This window comes from Danio rerio, chromosome 8 (genome assembly GCF_049306965.1).
Source record: "Danio rerio strain Tuebingen ecotype United States chromosome 8, GRCz12tu, whole genome shotgun sequence".
Classification (NCBI taxonomy): domain Eukaryota; kingdom Metazoa; phylum Chordata; class Actinopteri; order Cypriniformes; family Danionidae; genus Danio; species Danio rerio.
The window spans coordinates 58,118,212-58,139,994 of record NC_133183.1 but is presented as its reverse complement, the minus strand read 5'-3'; the positions used below and the strand labels follow the sequence as shown (position 1 = coordinate 58,139,994).

Below are 21,783 nucleotides of genomic sequence, written 5' to 3'. Positions count from 1 at the left end.
AAACGTAAAATACTTGTATTTTCTTGTGAGATCAGGCTGGCTGTTTTATTTTCAGCGTCTCCGTCTAGTTGGTTTCGGTTTTGGTTGGCGCTGAGATGAAGCATGCGCTTTGCATATGTGTGAGCGCTTGGTAAGGTGTTTATCTATCGTGTGCTCGTGTCTTGCGTCTGTGGTCAAAGCACGTGGCTCTGCGTTTACATTGTGGTCGCGTGCTTTTGTTGTGTGCTTCAGTGTTGTGTTTGTCTTGTCATACGAACAAGCGGTTAATGAGTTCTCTCATTGGCTGCGTGTTCTAGTCTTATTTTATGTGAGCGCATGGCTTGTGTTGTCTGTTTGTGTCATGTGTTCTCCTGTCTATGGTCTAATCCCACCCCTCTTGTTAACCCATTACCAGTTAATTATGTTCATCTGTTTGTGGGTTAATTTACTTCTGTTTATATTCCCCTCATGTCCGCTGTCCTGTGCCAGTTCGTCGTTTATACCCCTGTCCTGTCGTGTTTCCAGTTCTGATTCCTGCCAGCCTGCCCAGTCCAGTTTGTGTGTGTATTTATTTGTTTTGTTAATGTTTTCCCCCTCGAGGTAGTTCGTTTTGCATTTTATTTTATTTTTATTATTAATAAATTTCAATTTATCTGCACTTGAGTCCTCGCTCCTTTTTCTCCAACCACAACTGTGACTGGTATTACCATAAATAATGCATCACAAACTTGCATACATGTCACTTTTTTCATTCTATGCAAAAATATTACATTTCTACCATGACTAACAGACAATTTTAATTCTCGCCTTCTTTCTCAAGGCGACAGCACTACCTACTGCGCCACTGTGTCGCCTTAATATCATTTCAATATTGTTATTTTTAAGGGTATTTTCTATCTGCGTGGTTGGTTCTGCATATATATGTGCTCATCCTTAACAGACAACTCTTTCCCTCACATATATACAGCAGAATCCACTGCTGACACTATTTTCCAACGTTTTCTTAACATTATGCTGTTTCCAGACGAAGCTCTGTGGAAAGTTTGCCTGTGGAAATCCCACTGCGCTGACATGCCACAGCACCTGCTTCAGACAGGAAATGTAAGACCTCCCAAAAATACATTTCAGCTTTTGCTAACAGTGTCAGAATGCAGAATTCGTCTAAAGGTAAAGGTTTTGGAAGTCTATAGCAGTTTTCTAGGGTTAGCCTGGGCAGGGCGAGCGAGGCGGCCGCACCACTGGAATGTGTTGGCAAACCACTCTACTTCCTCTCTCTCTCTGCGTTTAAAGTAAATCACACACTGGCACCTGCTGCTGTAGCCTGGACCTTTTTCTCTAGAACGTTTCATGTAGAAATGACTGATTAGGGTGTTTGATAAAGCATTTATCACTATTAGTTTAAATGTAATGTCTGTGTATTCAAACTGCGTGTAAAATGTTCATTACAATTTTAGAATGTGTCAGTCAAACATAAATAAAATAAAAACCAGTGGTATGTTAAAATTTTCATTTACTTTAATGTGCTTTAAATTAACCAGGGTTTATATACAAAGTTCATCATCAATAAATTTGATATGCAAAAAATATAATACAATAAATACATAAATAATGTTTTTAATAATAATAATAATAATATTACAACCACTACTACTATTACTACTACTAATAATAACAATGATATAATAAAAATAATAATAATAATAATAATAATAATAAACAATAAAGTGCTACTAATTTTAATTATAATAACTAATTTTAAAAACTATTATATTAAAACTATTATTTAAAATGTAAAATTTGAATGCAATGCATAATCTTTGTTATTCGTTGGAATACAATAAAAAGTTTATAATAATATTAATAATAATAATAATAACAATAACAATAATGATAATAATAAAAATAATAGTAGACATAATAATAAAGTGCTACTAAATTTGCAAGATTATGTAAAAATAGTTATTATTATTATTATTAATATCATTATAAAATTGTAATTGTATTCCAACGAATAACAACAACAACAATAATAATACTAATAATAATAATAATAATAATATCATTAATAATAATAATAATAATAAAGTGCTACAGGTTTTGCAAGATTATGCTAACACTATTATTATTATTATTATTATTATTATTATTATTATGACATTTGAATTGCATTCCAACAGATAATAATAATAATAATAATAATAATAATAATAATAATAATAATAATAATAATAATAATAAAGAGCTAGTAATTTTGCAATATTATGCTAAAACTATTAGAATAATAATAATAATAATAATTATTATTATTATTTTTATCATTATTATTATTTTGAATTGTATTCCAAATAATAATAATAATAATAATAATAATAATAATAATAATAATAATAATGATGATGATGATGATAATAAAGTGCTACTAATTTTGCTAAATTATGCTAAAACTATTATTATCATTATGAAATTTGATTTGTATTCCAACAAATACTATAATAATAAATATAATAACAACAACAACAACAACAATAATGATACTAAAAATAAAAGATTATGTTTTCTAAGTCATGTCAAAAAATATACAAACATTAAGCAGCAAATGTATAAAATGTGCAAAACGGGTAACATCTAACAGTCTGACAAAATGCTGTATTGATGTTTAGTCAAATGAAAGCCTACAAATAATCTATACATACAACTTAAATCAGTTATACCTCCCAGATTATAGACTATAGCCTCTGTGTTAGAAAACACTCGTGTACTCGCTCTCAAGCAGGGAAAAGCATGTAAAAGGCTAAGGTTTTGGTAAACACGCCAGAAAAAACACAGCAACTGTTGTCTTTGGCCGCCTTGTCGGGACGACACAGCAGTATTTCGATGACACAGATGTGTGTGTTTCTTTCCTAAAGAATAACGGAGGAGCGAACATAAGTGAGAGACTGATAGAGTCGGAGGGAACGGGCCCCTGTCAGCACTCGGGGGCCGCGGCCAGACTGAACGCATTACAACTGTAAGATTATATTTGGATTCTCTAGGCTCTCTTCCAATTATTACTGGCACTTAATACTTTTCACACCATTCACAGATCCCTTTACCCCACCTCCCTCCGCTCTGCACCAGTTTTTGGCTGAGAGCAGCACTTTTTCAGCAGAAGAAGAGAGAGAAGGATAAAAAACTATGTTTATTTCTGTTTACACTGCAATACGAAAAAAAAAAAGCCCTTTATATTCACGAGTATCAATTACTGTGCCTTTATGATGTTTTTAATCTGCTTTTGGAAGGAAAATGTGATTAAGCAAATGATTTAATAACTGCTTTAAATGATTCAGTGAATCAATGAGTCATTAGATCAATCAATTCAATACAGATGACTGAATTGTGAGTCTTTTCAATAGTATTGAACTGTGAATGACTTCAAGTTATTTCGATTGCCATAACTTTGTTACTTTCAGGAATAGTTAGAAACAAAATAGTGAATGCTTTGATTCACTTTAGTTTCAGTAAGAACTGCTTTGACAATTCAATGAGTGAGTGAGCCATTAAATCAGTTAAAACCAATGTTGAATCACTTGACGTTCAGTAAATAAATTAAGAATTGATTTAACTACTTCAGAGAGTGAATGAATCATTGAATCAACTCAAACGAATCAACTCATCACTACATAATTTTTTATTTTATTTTTTTAACAAACAAAACCCCAGAAAATAAATATGAAGGATGTGTTGATTTAGACAATCATCGTTCCCTTTATATTTCCTTTTGGGAGCAAAAAAAAAAGAAAAAAAAGAAAAAAAATTTATTCCCTTGAAATTCTGAAAAAGGTAAAAACTGCTTTAACTATTCAGATTTCTGAGTTTTGTTTTGTTTTTACCTGAATTGCAAAATAAATGCAAACGAAGTATCAGTATGTAACAAAAATGTGAGTGAGTAAGTGAGTGAGATAGAAATGAGAGGGTGAAAATGGTAACTTGTAAACTAGAGTTGTAACTTGTAACTCAACACTTTAAAAATTAGATCATAAAAAAAAATTTGATCATAAACATTTGTTGTTGTTCGTTTGAGTACATTTATAGTGCTGTATCTGTACTTTTACTATGCTATTTTCTTTTAACCTGCAATCACTATTCTCCAGCAGGCACAGGATATCAACATGACGTCAGATTGATGTTAATGTCGTGGGGACGTTGCATTTTGTTTGGAAATGGAAATTGAGTTGACATCAGAACTCAACATCAGGTCAACGTCAATGTCCAATGCCCAACCTAAAATCAACCAAATATCAACATCTAATGATGTTACAGCTTGATGTGTGGCCGTTTTCACTAAGACGTCTATCAGATGTTGAATTTTAGTTGCCATACCTGACGAATAAATGTCAGTATTTGACGTCAGTATGATGTTCGTTTAAGACGTTGGCTTGACGTTGGATTTTGGTCACTTTCGAACAACCTAAAATCAACTAAACATCAGGGTTATTTGACGTCGTTATTGGATGTAAAAAAACGCCTTTAGACGGTGGCTAGACATCGACTTTTACAAATTAGGGGCATGCTTAATTGTTTTATGTTTATTCCACTTAAATTTGTAAAAACAATAAAGTTCACTTTAACTATTTGTGTTTGGGGAACATAGATGAACGGTATGAAAGCCTGCATTTTTCTACAGTTTACTCTTTCCACGGCAGCTTGTTCAAACTACTTATTTAAAATAAGTTGAAACAACAATTCTTAAGGTTTTTTTAGGGACAACTTAATTGTTTTAAGTTCAATCCACTTAAATTTGTAAAAACAAAAAACAAAAAACAACTAAGTTAACTTAATTTCTGTTGTGACCACATGAAGAAATAAGGTGAAATCCAACATTTGTTTTACAGTGCATCGCTGACTATAAAACAAAACAAAGAGGATTATGGAAAAAAATAGAAAGCAAATACCCCCAAAAATGAGAACGTCAGGTAGCAAAAGAGCAGGGAATTTTGTGACGGTTCTGTTTTTCATTAAAAAGTTGAGGTGATAGACTTAGATTGAGCAGAATACAGGCCTCTTTTTAACTCTGACCCACAACCCTTCCCTTTCTTCCTGTAGATAGCTACGTCTTTCTCCTTATCCCAATATTTCTTTTGCTCTCTTTCCGTCTATTCGAATAGGATGACTACTAGAAAGTCTCTCACCCAATCATAACCTCAGTTTGGAGTATGGGCAGTGCGACATATAGAGGAGGATATTTCCCTTCAGGGTTAAGTGGTCAACACTGACATGCAATCATTCGAGAGGACGATATTGATTTATCACGCAACACAACCTCCCTTATGACAGATCCTCTGAAACACACACACATTTATACAGTTAAAGTCAAAATTATGAGCTCTTTAGTGAATATTTTTAAATATTTCCCAAATTATATTTAACAGAGCAAGAAATTTCTCACAGTATTTCCTATAATATTTTTTTCTTCTGGAAAAAGTCTTATATATTTTATTTCGGCTAGAATAAAATAAGTTAAAATTTTTTTTAAACCACTTTAAGGTCACTATTATTAGCTCCTTTAAGCAATTTTTTAGGATTGTCTACAGCACAAACCATCATTACATAATAATTCTTATTTAACCTAGTTAAGCTTTTAAATGTCACTTTAAGCTGAATAGTAGCATCAAGAAAAATGTCTAGTCAAATATTAATTACTGTCATCATGGCAAAGATAAAACAAATCAGTTATTAGAAATGAGATATTAAAACTATTATGTTTAGAAAAAATGGTCTCTGCGTTAAACAGAATTTGGCGAAGAAATATACAGGGGGGCTAATAATTCTGACTTCAACTGTATATTCGAATTTCAGACCCCCATATATCATCAGCAATCCCATTCACTACTTTCTTTGCATACTTCTGATTCTGAAGAGGAACTATAGCGATATTTTAATATGTTAATTCTGACGTCCATCTCTGGCTGCTGCCCGCAGGCGCTCGGAGAGTTGGAAGTCTATACCCGACTTCCTCTGGAGAGTCAAGGGTGAGCGAGCGAGCGGGTTTGTGGAGTGTGGAAACGCATAAATTCAGCTCTCAATCTGCACAACATCCTGAAACGTGAAATACTACACAGAAAAGTGGTGCCACGAAGCTGCAGGAACTTCAACTTATCTGTGGTCAAAGAATTTATAAAGATGCTACACCTAAAAGGAGATCCAAAGAAGGAAAAACTGCCAAGAGAAACATCTGCTAACAGTAAATGTACTTCTTTATAGTGAAAGATACATTATTACGACCAAAAAACAAAATAAAAGTTGTATAGTTTGTTATACAAATAACAAACCAAAACCAAATAAAGCACAATACTGAGTCATTGAAATGTTTTTTTTCGTTAACGATTGCAAGTAATAATCATTTGAATTATTATTTAAGGATAGCTTTGGTGGTTCAAAATATATGTGGGTGGTCATCTTTTAATTCAATTTATCTATTTGCATAATTCATTTTGATTGGCCTTTTATTGGCATGGTTATACAAACACTGGTCACAATAATCACAATATTGAAGCAAATGAATATTTTTATTGAGAAGCTTAAACTGTGAAAAAACAAGTTTTTTTTGTAACACAATTAGCAGTTATATATATATATATATATATATATATATATATATATATATATATATATATATATATATATATATTAAAGTTTGATATATAAAGTATATATATCGAGAAAAAAATAGGATATATTGAGAAAAAAGGGGATCATAATATTTTCCCAAAACTGGTGTTTAAAAATTTTGATTCCAGCTGAAATAAAACAGAAGAAAAATTATTTTCAGACATACCGTTAAAATTTCCTTGCTTTGTAAAACATAATTTGGGAAATATTTAAAAAAGAAAATTCAAAGAGGGCTAATAATTTTTACTTCAACTATATATATATATATATATATATATATATATATATATATATATATATATATATATATATATATATATATGCTTTTATTAAAAACAAGCTTAGATTTATTATTTTAAATATAAAGTTTTTAAGCACACTTTGTTATTATTGTTCATTTATACGCTTGCTGGAAATTAGAACTGATTTTAGAAATAGTTTTGAAACAAATCTTTGCAAACTATTAATTATTATTAATTATATAGGCCAGGGATGTCAAACTCAACTCCAAAAAAGGCCGCAGCTCTGAAAACTTTAGTTCCAACCCTAATTAAACACACCTGATCAAACTAATTAAGTCCTTTAGGCTTGTTTGAAACCTACCAGTAAGTGTGCTGAAGCAGGGTTGGCACTAAACCGCGCAGGGTTGTGGCCCTCCAGGAATTGACTTTGGCATCCCTGCTGTAGGCTAATGAGTGTCAACACATTTACTTATCCACGAAAGAGAGTGAAAGCGAAAGTAAAGAATGAGGAGACTCATTCCCTCATTCTCGTGCTGCTGATGCTCTGTTTAACTGTTTTCTCCTTAGTGAAGCGATCAGTTTTTCCACTTACACAGTCTGCCATGTAAATAGCAAACGCGCCATGGCGTGACGCAACTGACTCTTAAAGGGAATGGGAGCTGAGATTCTGATTGGTTTATTATCAAAACACATCTATAACTTATTAAAAGAATAAGCTCAACCCTGTTAGACCATGCGCCACGGCCCACAGCAGATTTTTCCATCCTTAAAATAGCAAAAGTGGATTCTGGCACGCTCTTAATGCTAATGCGCCCTGCGCTTTGGACTTTGCGCCTAGATCATTAAAATAGACCTCTATAAAGTAATGAAATACAGTAGTTTACTGTAAAATAAAACCGTTTTCTACTGTATTTTTAACTCGTTATTTTGAGAGCTGTCAGATTTTTACTGTAAATGTTATGCATTTTTACAGTGTTTGATTGTTATAACAATATACAGTAAAGATGTGTTTACCGTAAACTAAACGAGTAAACTTTTACAACTAAACAGAAAATTTGCTCAATACATTTCATTGAATTACCCTTTTCTTCCTACCTCTCTCTTCTTGCATACTTTAACCATCGTTAGAATGAATAAAGGTTTTTCTTGTCGTAGCGTTCTATTACATGTGAAGCTCTGCTGCTTCTACACTGTAAAAGAAATGATGGGTTCTACACGTTCATGTTCTCTAAACTCAAATAACTTAACTTAAATGTTTTTGCAAATTTAAGTGGATTTTACATAAAACAATTAAGTTATCCCCAAAAAAACCTTAAGAAATGTGTTGTTTCAATTCACTTTAATAAAGTAGTTTAAACAAGCAGCGAAGCCATTTATTTTGTGAGTCTATTCGGAAACACAAATCCAGTTTAAACCAGAGATTGCTTGCTTGCACAGTCTTCCGTGCCATAAATATTCTCCGAGAGCAGTGATCTATCAGAAAGCTCTTCAAGACAAACAAATCTCTCCACCTGCCCGAAAAGCCATTGGGAAGAAACAACAACATCATTTTGTGCGCTGCGCTGGCGGCTCACTCCCTCGTGACCGCCGGTTCACGCCCTGGTGTACCTCGCAGCTTCCTCAGCTGTGAGAAAATAATGGAATTATATTTACCAGCAAACGCATCAAAGTTCACTGGGCTGATGAGCTGGCTTGCCGCCTCCGGCAATACAGTCTTTCCCATTACCGCCGTGTCCTGTTTCATAGATGGATGGATCTCGACAGAGGCATCCATGCGACATTCAACCCACATATTATTACTGGAATCAATGTCCATGTCCGCCAAAGATTTATGATTGCGAGGTTCTACGGCGTTATGATGTAAATGGAACGAGGTTTGATCCTCTATGAAGCTTATGCTATTATTTCAGGGGAAGAATTTGGGGGGGAATTATTAACCTTCCTGAATTATGTATATTTTTCCCACAATTTTTGTTCAACGGAAAGAAGATTTTTTCTAAATATGAAGTTAATAGTTTTAATAAGTAATTTCTAATAACTGTTTTCTTTTATCTTTGCCATGATGACATAATATTTGACTAGATATTATTTAAGATATTAGTATTCAGCTAAAAGTGCCATTTAAAGGCTTAACTAGGTTAATTAGGCAAGTTAGGGTAATTAGGTAATCATAGTATAATTATGGTTTGTTCTGCAGACATTTGAAACAAAATATTGCTAAGAGGCTAATTTTGACCTTAAAATGCTTTTTTTTTTCAAAAAAGTAAAAGCTTTTATTCTAGCCGAAATAAGACAAATAAGACTTTCTCTAGAAGACAAAATATTACAGGTAATACTGTGAAATATTCCTTGCTCTGTTAAGTCACATGAGGGCTAATAATATTGACTATACATCTAAACATAGCCTGAAACGTCAGATAAATATTTGCATAATTTATATATCCCAAATTTTAACTGCGTTCAATGAAAACACATTCTTTCAGCAGGTGCTGCCGAGAGATGAGACTTTCACGGAACTGAAAGTTCCACTGACGCTAGACATCTTGGAGATGAATCCTGGTGATGACACGTGTCGGTGATGTGCTACGACAGGCCTTTTCAGCACCCTCACAAACAGTTTTAGACCTGCGGGACTGAGGACAGCAATGAACCCTTCTCTCTATACCAACACAAATGCCATCTCAGAGTCTAAAACAGGGGTGCCCAAACTTTTTCTTATGAAGAGGCCAACATTCAAGCTTGATTGAGAGATGTGGGCCGAAGGTAAATTGAGCAAACTGTATGGCAGAATAGTTGCCATGGATCATTTTCTAATTTATTTTATAATAATTAAAAATAAAAAGAAAAGAATACTTCAATTGTGTTTACTAATGCATTTAAATTTTGCAAAAATATACAGTGCATCCGCAAAGTATTCATAACGCTTTTTATCCAACATTTTTAATGTTTCAGCATTATTCCAAAATGGGTTAAATTCCTTTATTTCCTCAAAATTCTACAAATATCCCATAATGACAATGTGAAAAAGATTTTATTAAAAATAAAACATGAAAAATCACATGTACATCAGTATTCACAGCCTTTGCTTAATTCTTTGTTGATGCACCTTTGGCAGCAATTACAGCCTCAAGTCTTTTTGAATATGATGCCACAAGCTTGGCACACCTGTATTTGGGAATTTTTGTCCATTCCTCTTTGCAGTACCTATCAAGCTCTATTAGCTTGGATGGGAAGTGACGATGTACAGCCATTTTCAGATCTCTCCAGAGATGTTCAATAGGATTTAGGTCTGGGCTGTGGCTGAGCCACTTATGTACATGTGATTTTCAGGTTTAACACATTTGCAACAATTTCAAAAAATCTTTTCTCACATTGTTATTATAGGCCATTGTGTGTAGAATTTTGAGGAAATTAATACATTTTGGAATAAGGCTGTAACATCAAAAAATTTGGAAAAAGTGAAGCACTATGAATACTTTCCTGGAAGCACTGTATATTATTTTAACAAACTTAGCCTTGATTTGCACAATGATTGTCTTCTGCTTTGTTCCCTTTTTGTTAAGTCACACTTTGTAATTTTTTTTAAAAATCAGTTTAATTTACAGCATTTAATTGAAACATTTAATTTCAGTTTTTTTTTGCTTTTTATAGTTCAACAACAAACAAACAAATAAAAGGTTACATTAAAATAGAAATTAGAATTTCTGTTTAAGGCATTACACAACCCTTCCCAATCGTTTTACCTCTGGCGGGACAAGCTAATGAATACAAAGGGTCAACTTAGACCCGCGGGCCCTAGTTTGAGCATGTTTTGTTCAAAAGCATAGTCGTGAACAAAGCTTCCATTACTAGAAATAGATTTTGGCCACACTTTACAATAAGGATTCATTCAACCCAGGCTCATTCTGATTGCATACCCCTATATACATTTCAAGACAGCGAAAAATCGACCGAGGAGAAACTATTTTGCAGACTATTTTGAAACTTTATTTTGCAGTTTTTGTTTTTGCAAATCCATCAGAGGCTGCTGTGTATGCTTTTTGAGATCTCAAATTTCTCTCGCGAGTGCCATTCTTACTTGCTCTTCACACATAAATCCACCAGAGGGTGCTGCATACGCTTTTTGAGATCTCAAATTTCTCTTGCGAGTGCCATTTGCACCTGTTCTTCTCACGTAAATCCACCAGAGGGGGCTGTCAACTGACTGCCTGACCGACTTACTGATCCGCTTACCCCCTTCCCTAAACCCAACCGATAAGTGTTTTAAAAAGCACCGACTGACCAGTGCCCACCCCCTTCCCTAAACCTAACCGACAGTGTTTTTAAAAGCAATCCAGAAAAAGAAAAGCCCCCTGATTTTTATTCTATTTTTAGATCTTACCACGTTCTCACCCTGGTATTAACTTGTTTGTTTTGCTGTTTGGCTTTAGTTTTTGCTTTACCAGCTTTCTAGAACTGTTTAAACTCGAACCCCGTCCTCACGGTCAACTCCGCTTTACGCCTCAAACCCACCAACGTATGCAGTGAGCCACTGGACTAACTGGTAGCAGCAGAAAAGCCATCAACATGGATGTAAGCGGTCAGCTGGTAAGCACGAAAAGGAATAACGCCATACCACCCTGTGGCGTTCGTTTTAAAGAGGAAATGCAGCCATACATACTTCTGGCTACATAATTCACGATCTCCAGAAATGTACATAGGGGTACATTTTCAGAATGAGCCTAAATTGAATTCATTAGTTTGTGTATTTAGGTAAATGACACAACTCAACTCAAGACTTATTTGCTGATCAAATATCATCAAACCTCATTGTTACGAATATCCTGAATCCTTCATGTTAGTATATCCTCCATTAGATGAATTACTGCGACTGCGTGTTGAAATCTGCTACTGTGTGAGGATGTCCCCACAAATCAAAAAAAGCTAAATAAACATACTCAGTTCTGTCATAATGAAGCTGTAAAAATGGCACAAGGTTTATGTCAGTGTTAGGTTAAGGTCAGGAGATAGAACACATCATTAGTTCAGCACAAAAACAGTGTGTGTGTGTGTGTGTGTGTGTGTGTGTGTGTGATGGTGACTCTTCACAGCTGGTGGAGCCAGGGAAGCGCTGGGAGCGTCGCCCACCCCTCATAAACTCACAAAGACACTTAATAAGCCCCCTGACGAGTGATGCTTATGGATTTCTGCGCTGCTAATTTCCGTAACTATCACTGTTTGAAAGATAGCCCTGAGGATTTGGGGTAGCAGAAGGGCCCTTGTCTTAGCCCAACACAAGAGCTGTATTATGCTATATAAAAAAAAAAAAAGAAGAAGAAAAATCTTGTAGCGTCCCTTTCCTCCTTCAAAGCCCTGCATTAGCTATCTTGCATCAATGCCATTCTAAACCATTATACTGTATGGTAAATATCAGCTATCAACTACTGTCCATTAAAACCATGCGCATGAACACAAAAATGCATACCAGTGAATGATCTACGCAAGACTTGCTATAAATGTAGAAGAGAACATGACGTTCTGCAATTGTCTGGTCCATTCAGGGATGTGTTTGGCTGTGAAATATGTGATAAAGGTGTTTTGTTACCCTATTGAGTTGGTTTCTCCAGGCCACTGCCCAAAAATCCCTTAATTATATAGTAAAGACACATGCAGGGAACTTGATCTTCAACAGCTGAGCGAGGCTGAGGAGATTAGGACATTGTGATAAAAACTCACTAGCCATCGCAACACACACATGTGTGTTCGAAAACATTCATTCATTTTACTTCGGCTTAGTCTCTGATTTATTCTGGCATTTGTTTTACGTAGTGGATGCCCTTACAGCCACAACCTAGCACTGGGAAACACCCATACACGCTTTCATTCACACACACTCATACACTACATCCAATTCACCTAGAGCGCATGTCTTTGGAGTGTGGGGGAAACCGGAGCACCTGGAGGTGATAACACAGGGAGAACAGACAAACTCCACACAGAAATGCCAACTTGTCCAACTCGAACCAGCGACCCCTGGAAATGGTTCTTCCCTGAGACTTACCCGGGTATCAAGTCTTCACTGTAAAAACTGCAACAAGTCCTTCATGTAAATGTAATGTGTATTTATATAGCGCAGTTATTGTGTATGCCCGTACACCTAAAGAGTGTGCAGCATCTACTTGGATGATACGATGGTGACCACAGGGCAATAGCACTTGTGCGCTCTCCAAACACCAGCTATTGGTGGAGTGGAGAGATTGTGATAGAGCCAATTTGGTGGATGGGGATGATTGGGAGGTCATGATCGTATAAGGATTAAAGGGATTTGTCCAGGACACCCAGGTTACACCCCAACTCTTTACAAGAAGCACTATGGGATTTTTAATGACAAGAGTCAGGACTTTGGTTAAACGTCTCATCCGAAACACGGTGCTAACTAACAGTATAGTGTCCCCTTCACTTTATTGGGGCATTAGGACTCACACAGACCACAAATTGGGCACCTAACATCATCTCACTAACATCACTTCCAACAGCAATCGAGTTTTCTCATGTGGTCTCCCATACAGGCACTGACCAGGCTCAGCTCTGCTTACCTTCACTAAGTAACCAGTCTTGGGCTGGAGGGTGATATGGCTGTGGCTAACTGCTCTTGCCCCAACACAAACCGATTAAGTTAACTTAATTGTTTTTAAAAACTTAGGTTGATTGAACACAATTAAGTTGTCCATATAAAACCTTAAGAAACGTGACAATTCAGCTCATTTTAAGTAAATAGTTGGAACAAGCCCTAAACATTGTTTTTTGAGCATTGGATGGCTTAATATAACACTAGCTATGTTTCCATCCAAAAATGCAAATAAACTTTATGCGCAAAACTCGATTTTCGCATAAAAGTTGTGCGAATGAAGCATTGTTTCCATCCAACGAGTCAAAGCGAAAAAAATCGTCACTTCCTGATTAACTGGCGCCAAATATCAACAGTAAAAACTGCATTTGCTGCAGTGGGAGACGCTGCATCAATCTTTTTTAAATGTATGCACCTCAGAAGACAATCCTGCACTGTTAAAAATTGTCCCGTTAAAAAACAGCAAGTTACTGGCAGCACAGTTGCCAGCAAGTTACTGTTAAATTAACAGCATCTAGCTGTAGTTGAAATTTACAGGTTGTTACTGTTTTTTAAAAATACAGCAAAAAGCTGTTATTTTCTACATTAACAGTAATTTACTGTCAAAAGTAACGGTTAATTAATGTTTATTTGAATTTTTAACTGTAAACTACAAATATGTTATCCTGAGAAATAAACTGCTAAGAAAACAGGTATATATACATTTTTTATTTGTTATAAAAACACAGTTTAATACAATGCACACATATAGCCTTATTGGAAACAATGCTAAAACTAAAAAATGCAGTGTAACTTCAAGTTTTATTACATCTTATTACATTTAAATATTTCAAAATTACTGGCAATGGAAAATAAAGTGGAATTACTACAACGATTACTACTCTGAAAACTTCTAAGTGAATTACAGAATTAGTTAGTAAGAAATAAAAAAGAATACAATGAACAGTTTAGGTATTCAAGAACAAACACCTGAAAAAAAGTACGCGACTAACACAATAAAATGAGTGCCATTAGTGAAGAGGATGTGTAAGGTGTGTGTGTGTGTGTGTGTGTGTGTGTGTGTGTGTGTGTGTGTGTGTGGTGTCACTTATATGACATCCCACTCAAAGTCCAATAGCTTCTTTAAGTAAACTGGCAACCTTAGTGTTGACAATTATTTTTGTGGGTGACCTTCCCCATTCCCTTCGATAGGATGTGTCCACTCTTGGAGCCTTTTTCAGGGTTTACCCATGAAGCTTCTGAAAAATGCATACATTCAGAATTAGTGTGGGTTAAAGTTTATATGATAATAATGTGAAGAAAAATAAATATATGAATCTAACCTCTGAATTAATTCCAATGTGCATGCAGCCTCAGCTTGGTTCTCCACATTGAAAATGTCGTAAGATGAAAACACAGCCGCTATACCAGACAGAAAAATTGGCTGGATGCTTTTACAGATTATTTGCCCCTCAAAAATGATCATCCATTTATGAATGTAGCTTCCTGGTTTTTCTCCTAAAACAATTAAAAGAAAAAAACAATGTCAGCAGTCGCATGAAATGTTATTTTTTATAGCCTAGTTGAAAATATATGTGAGGGAAGCAGAAGTAATTTTACTTGGTCTCAAAGCCCTGTTCTTTTAACACAGTACATGCATTTGAAAATGTTGATTGTGGACTCACCATGTACAGTGAAATCAACATGTACAGTATATACTGTGTATTGTGAAATTGTCACTGCAATGTTTGTGATTTATTTAACTTAATATTTATGATCAACATAGCGTGTTAAACAACTAAGTGTTAAACAACTAAAATGGAGTAATTTAGTAAATTTAGTAAAATTCACCAAAGGTGAATGAAAGCTTGGATAAAATATGGCAGAACATTTAATTTATGTATTTGTGTATTTTGTTTTGTTCAAAAGAATTTACCATGTTTGCTAAAATACAGAGAAAACACCCTTAGTTGCTTAAGTAATAAAATACAGTTCTAAACATACCAAAAAGTATCAGTCAAGGAATTGCAGGTAGTTCAAGGGTCTTTTCTACATCAGGTACAGTAGAAGATGCCTAAGACAAGAATTACAATGATGAGGAAAGAGACAAAATTAACAACCATAATGTATGCGTAACATTTTTTAATTGTATGTTCAGTTATTAGGACAATAATACCACATAGCAAATAATAATAACTTTACCATGTTATCATGTTTCATTAAACTCACCTTGTAATCAGTAATCAATATCTGTATCAGAAATCCAGCTCCACTCTATGATGCAGTTAGCATGTTCACAGGTTCAGCACTGAAATGGACATATAAAACAGTTTATCGTGGTGATTAGCCAATTGTACTCGACAAAGTAGCATTACAATACAAACCAACTACAGTAAAATTTGCAAACACAGCATTAGGGAAATAAATGTTTTATCAAAGCCTACATTGAAGCCATATTAGGTAGCTATTAAAAGCTAAAGCTAAAATTAGCAATGAGATGACAATCTTTTCATCATGCTACATAAATCAATACTACTTTGTTGCTACATATGTTTAAAAACTGACTTTGTAGATAAGCTTATAGCCTATATCATTTTTATATATCATATTCTGACTTACCGTGTAATCAGGAAATATCTGTGTCAGAAATCCAGTTCCACTCAATGCAGATGCAGTTTGCACATTGACAGATTTAGCACTAAAATAGATGTAAAAAAGTTACAATATCAGCATCCAGTTAGCCTATGTGGAATCACAAATGTGTATTTTGTGTAAAATGAGCAAAATAAAGGTGCACTTACCGAGTAAGTCACAGTAAACAAAAGGATGAAAATCCACATGTGATGGCTGATGTTTTCTGTTCGAAAAATACTGTTGATTGCTGTTTTTTTACATTAGTGTGATAAAAACAGTAAAATAATGTTAAATTTTGTCTAAGTCATTTCAAAAACTGTAAGAAAACAGCAACATACTGCTTTTGACAATAACAGGATTATACTGTTAAAATTTTGCCGTAAATTAACAGCAATTTTTAACAGTGTGACAAGCAGTGAGCGCACAGTGGCGTCTGACGCGGAGCACAGCCGCTCTTGATTCTGGAGGTCATTAATAATATAATAACATTAATACTGAAATTGGAAGGCGTTTTATAATGACCAAAATAACATTTCTGATGTTTTATAATGTGCTCAGCCTGACGTTTTATCCATTCACACACATTTTAAGCATCACATGATCTCTTTCAACAAAATCACATGACCTTTTTTAATGCGCATGCTGGAGTTTGTGTGATAAAAGTGTTTCCATCGCAGTTTATGCGCATCTTTTCTTATCGAATAAAAAGTTTATCCTACCCAGTTAGGCGCATACGTTTTTTATGCACATTTTCAAAATTTATGCGCATCATGGCGTTTTCATCAACTGTTTTTTTTATGCGCATTTGCAAAAAAATAAAAAATAGGTGGATGGAAACATAGCTACTGTCTCTTACATGTGTAATACATATTATTAGGGCCAGACGGAATCTGCGGACATTTTTTGCTATTTCTGCTGAGAATTTTGGTAAAAATCAGCGAATTTCTGCAAAATTATTTTGGGAGTATCATAACTAAAACCTTAATATGTGAAACAAAACAAATTATCTTTTTAACTTTTATTTAATGTTAAAATGCTAATCCAATTAGATTCACTTTATCTGAAAAACAAAGCAAGTCTCTCATATATAGCTACTAAAAGACAGAGAATATTACTGTACAAACAGCATTTTACAAAATCAGATGAATCTGTTCATATTAGTCAATAATATTACTGAAATTAATTAAAAAACTTAATCAATATATATTTACGCACATTTACTCAAGTAAATAAACAGAATAAATTATGGGCTAAAAAATCGGCAGAAATCTGCGGAAAATCCGTGGAATTCTGCGCACAGATTCCGTGTGGGCCTGCATATCATCAAGAGACATAATTTACATTATGTTAAGGCATACAAGTCTTACTACACCACACTGTCAGAAATAAAAGGTACAGGAGAAGACACTGGGGCAGTACCTTCTCAAAAGGTGCATATTTGTACCTGAGGAGTCCATAATGGTACCTTAAAGGTTCTTTTTAGGTACATTTGGTTGCTTATATATACTTTTAAAGGTACCACTGTGGTTTTTGGGTACAAATATGTATCTTTTAAAAAGGTACAGCCCCAGTGACAGCTCCTGTACCTTTATTTCTGAGAGTGCAGGGTTTACTTTGGAGCATCTCTTGCTGATTTAATGAAAAGCATGGAGCCAAGAGCTTGAAATGATTACCGCTGCTCTGTACGAACTGTAAATGGAATCAATGCAAAGAAATGGTTGCAAGAATGTGCATTGTGTCTAACAGATTTTCACGGCTCTAAACCCAGACACTGGCAAATGGAAAGAGTCTGAATCTGCAGAACTGTTCATTTCTTGTTCATTGGGTTATTCTTGACGGACTGGTTCAGCGGTCCCAGACTGAGCCTGGCTTTGGACTTGGGTGAGATTTACAGCCTTTTTCCACTGTCAGAACTGAACACATGTCAAATGGTACCAAATTGGAATTTGGGTGTACTTTGGACTACTGTGCCGGAGGTCATGTCTTTATGGATTCAGCTGCACGATTCTTTTAACATGACGTAGATTGACATACGTATCAAATATGACAGCAGTGCTGAGGAGTACAGTACTGTCTTTAACACTTTATTAATTTGCAAGTGGCGAGGCAGTGGCGCAGTAGGTAGTGCTGTCGCCTCACAGCAAGAAGGGTCGCTGGGTTGCTGGTTCGAACCTCGGCTCAGTTGGCGTTTCTGTGTGGAGTTTGCTTGTTCTCCCTGCCTTCGGGTGGGTTTCCTCGGGGTGCTCTGGTTTCCCTTACAGTCCAAAGACATGCAGTACAGGTGAATTGGGTAGGCTAAATTGTCCGTAGTGTATGAGCGTGTGTCTGAATGTGTGTGTGGATGTTTCCAAGAGATGGCTGGAAGGGCATCCGCAGTGTAAAAACTTGCTGGATAAGTTGGCGGTTCATTCCGCTGTGGCAACCCTGGAATAATAAAGGGACTAAGCCGACAAGAAAATGAATGAATGAACAATTTGCAAGTGATGCAACAGAGGGTGGCACGGTGGCTCAATGGGTAGCACTGTTCGCTTACAGCAGGAAGGTTGCTGGTTTGAATCCTGGCTTAGTCAGTTGGCCTTTCTGTAAGGAGTTTGCATGTTATCCCTATGTTGGCGTGGGTTACTTTCGGGTGCTCTGGTTTCCCCAAAGACATGCGATGCAGGTGAATTGACTTAACTGAATTGGCTGTAGTGTATGAGTGTGAATGAGTGTGTATGGGTGTTTCCCAGTACTGGGTTGTAAATGGAAGGGCATCCGCAAGGTAAAACATATGCTGGATAAGTTGGCGGTTCATTCCGCTCTGATGAATAAAGGTGAAAGCTGAAAGAAATTGAATGAATGAATGAATGATGCAACATAATATACAGTGTATTGTGTATACTGCATGAACATGATCTCTTAACCTTGAACTACTGTGTCAAGTCGCTAATCTAGTTCTCAAGAGTTCAGCGCTGGGGTCTCTGACACCTTCTCAATAAAGGTTTTATTTTTTATGCAAAGCTTTCAGCCCAAACACAACTGTAGCTACTGCACAGAGGTGCAAAAACCTCTCGGCACTAGAAGAGTTAGAACAATGGTGTTTTAAAAGCCCTAGACGCGTGCATGCATACAGTACAAGCATAAACACTCCTGTTTAAAAGCCCCATCTGTTCACCAATCCTACATTTCATAGTATGGAAAAGATTTGCCATCACAAGAATGAATAACATTTATTCATATTAATATTTGAAAATCATGATTAATAGTTGAAGCTTTTGTCACAGTGTGCGGTACTATCACGATTTGGACCTATACGGCAAATACATGATTTATTGCTTTATTATACACGTTCAGAGCAAACAAATATATTAAACTGCAAGTACAATAGGTAACTCTTTACAAAAACATCTCAGTAGTAAACATTAGTCAATTCATTAAAAAATAGCCTTATTATAGTTCTGTTAATTGATGAAAAATACAACTGCATTTTATAAGCTATAATTAAGCCCGCGCAGAATTTCCGTGCGCAGAAATCCACAGAATTACGCAGATTTTTAGCCCATCATTGAGTCTATGTATTTACCTGTGTAAATGTGTGTAAATTTATATTTATCCAGTTTTAAATTAATTAGCTGATGTAAACAAAAGGATCCATTAAGGACCAAAAGGTCAATAAATAGTTAGGTTATTTTCAATGTCGTTGGCCAGATTAACATGAAATCTGTTATCAAATCTTTAAGCATTTGGTGCTGATGACAAAATGATAAGCAATAATCTAGTGAACATACTGTACATTTAGTTCAAAACAATACATACAGTATTATCTATTATAACAATTAGTATGTCTAACTGCCCGTAAATGCCCGATCTACTGCAGTTCAAACCGAGCATCAGAATGAGGAAGAAAGCTGATTTAAGTGACTTTGAACGTGGCATGGTTACGGGCTGGTCTGAGTATTTCAGAAACTGCAGATCTACTGGGATTTTCACGCACAACCATCTCTAGGGTTGAATGGTCCGAAAAAAAGAAAATATCCAGCGAGTGGCAGATCTGTGGGTGCACAAGCCTTGTTGATGCCTGAGATATATTTTTTTTCTAAACCTGCTATTAAATATTAAAGCAAAAGCTTTAAATACAGACCAAACTGCAATCTCATTGAAACCTGTCTAAACAATGTTCTTGAAAAGCAAGTTCCTACCTAAAGTGTACTTGACCTCCACCAACAGTTGTGCATCTTTCAGTTGTGTAAAATAACACAGGAGTAAGATTACAAAACACTTCAAACACAACAGCTGTGCAAAATATTTCAAACGACTCCAAAAGTGGCCCTATAGCATTGATCCCAACCATGTGTCTCATTCAGATGAGGCAAGAAAAAATGCTTATTTAGCTACCTGCTCATGCAGAACCGGACTGTTTACCTGGAATAGTCTGGAATGCACAAACAACACTCGGTTCTAATGATTTTACATGTTCCTCCCTGGGAGACTTCACGTTTCCAAATCAATCTTCTTTGATTAATGTTCCTCGGCTTCCTTGATTAATGGATTTGTCATCTTTAAGGGTTGTATGTCTGGTCTCTCTTTCGTTCTGTCCTCCGGTGCCAGGGATGCCAGAGTACCTGGGCCGACGCTGCTGCAGCTGCCAACTTTCTGTCAGTCAGGAATGTAATTAGTAAGAATTAAGCTGCTCCGAGCTAAAGAAAGGGGTCAGCCAGAGCTGGGAAGGTCGAGGCGGGTCATTACCGAGCATTTTCTTCTCAGCCAGGGTGAAAAGGTGTCATGTTTACGTTGCACTGAGGTGGGCTTAGCCTGTGACTTCCATTCTCTCTTGAAGGAACCTATTCCAGCATATGTTTTATACAGCTGATGCCCTTTCGCAGCAACCCAGCACTGGTAAACACCCATACATTCTCACGTTCACACACATATTCATACACTACGGCCAATTCAGTTCATCCAATTCACGTTTAGCTCAATAGTTTGGACTGTGAGGGAAACCGGTGCACCCGGAGAAAACCCATGCCACCCTAAAAGCTTTAATATTTAGGAATTTGTGTCTTTTGAAAGCTTGAATCTAGTAGTAGTTCTCTTTTTAAGATTATGTGAAGGTTTGCATGATTACGGTTGAACCACTGAAGTTACATGGAATGTTTTAATGTTGTTGTCTTTGAATGTGTAATGATGATGAGCTCTTGGATTTCATCGAAAATATCTTAATTTGTGTTACAAAGGCGAATGAAGGTCTTGAGACATTGTAACAACTTAAGGGAGAATAATTAATATCAGATTTTATTATTTTATTTTTTGTTGAACTAGCCATTTGATATGAGTAATGAGGAAGAATGGACACTCATGAGCATTGTGGTCTCATCTAATTCAAAATATATACCCCTAAACAACAGTGCTTTAAATATTGAAGTGCAATACTTTCCAAGCTAAACTGACTGAAAACCCAAACAATCAGCCAATATATTGACCTTGGTGATATTTTGATTGAGCAGTTTCTGATGACTTAACATACACAATACATAAGCCAATCACACTAAAGCTGGTCACTTAAAGCTGCAGCAACACAGTCAATTCACTTCCAAATACCAGTGATAACATGAAATTGGCATTAAAACTATCTAACCCCAAGGTTTGTTTGCTCTCATTGAGCCAACTCTACCAATAACAGCAGCTTCGCTAAAGGCAATAACATATTCTGGGTTG

The 21,783-nt window shown here is 35.6% G+C and overlaps 1 protein-coding gene and 1 long non-coding RNA gene across 41 annotated transcripts in view; both read right to left on the bottom strand.

The window, feature by feature from the left end:
- prdm16 (PR domain containing 16) overlaps positions 1-21,783 on the bottom strand; it is a 476,324-nt gene that overhangs the window by 167,141 nt on the left and 287,400 nt on the right. The gene's annotated exons all lie outside the window — the stretch shown is intronic.
- On the bottom strand, positions 10,517-16,552 carry LOC101886174 (uncharacterized). The gene is made up of 6 exons (XR_012384763.1): positions 16,257-16,552; positions 16,075-16,153; positions 15,685-15,763; positions 15,460-15,529; positions 14,799-14,973; positions 10,517-14,714 (listed from the first exon to the last, which is right to left on the bottom strand). It is a non-coding gene; the product is annotated as an uncharacterized lncRNA (long non-coding RNA).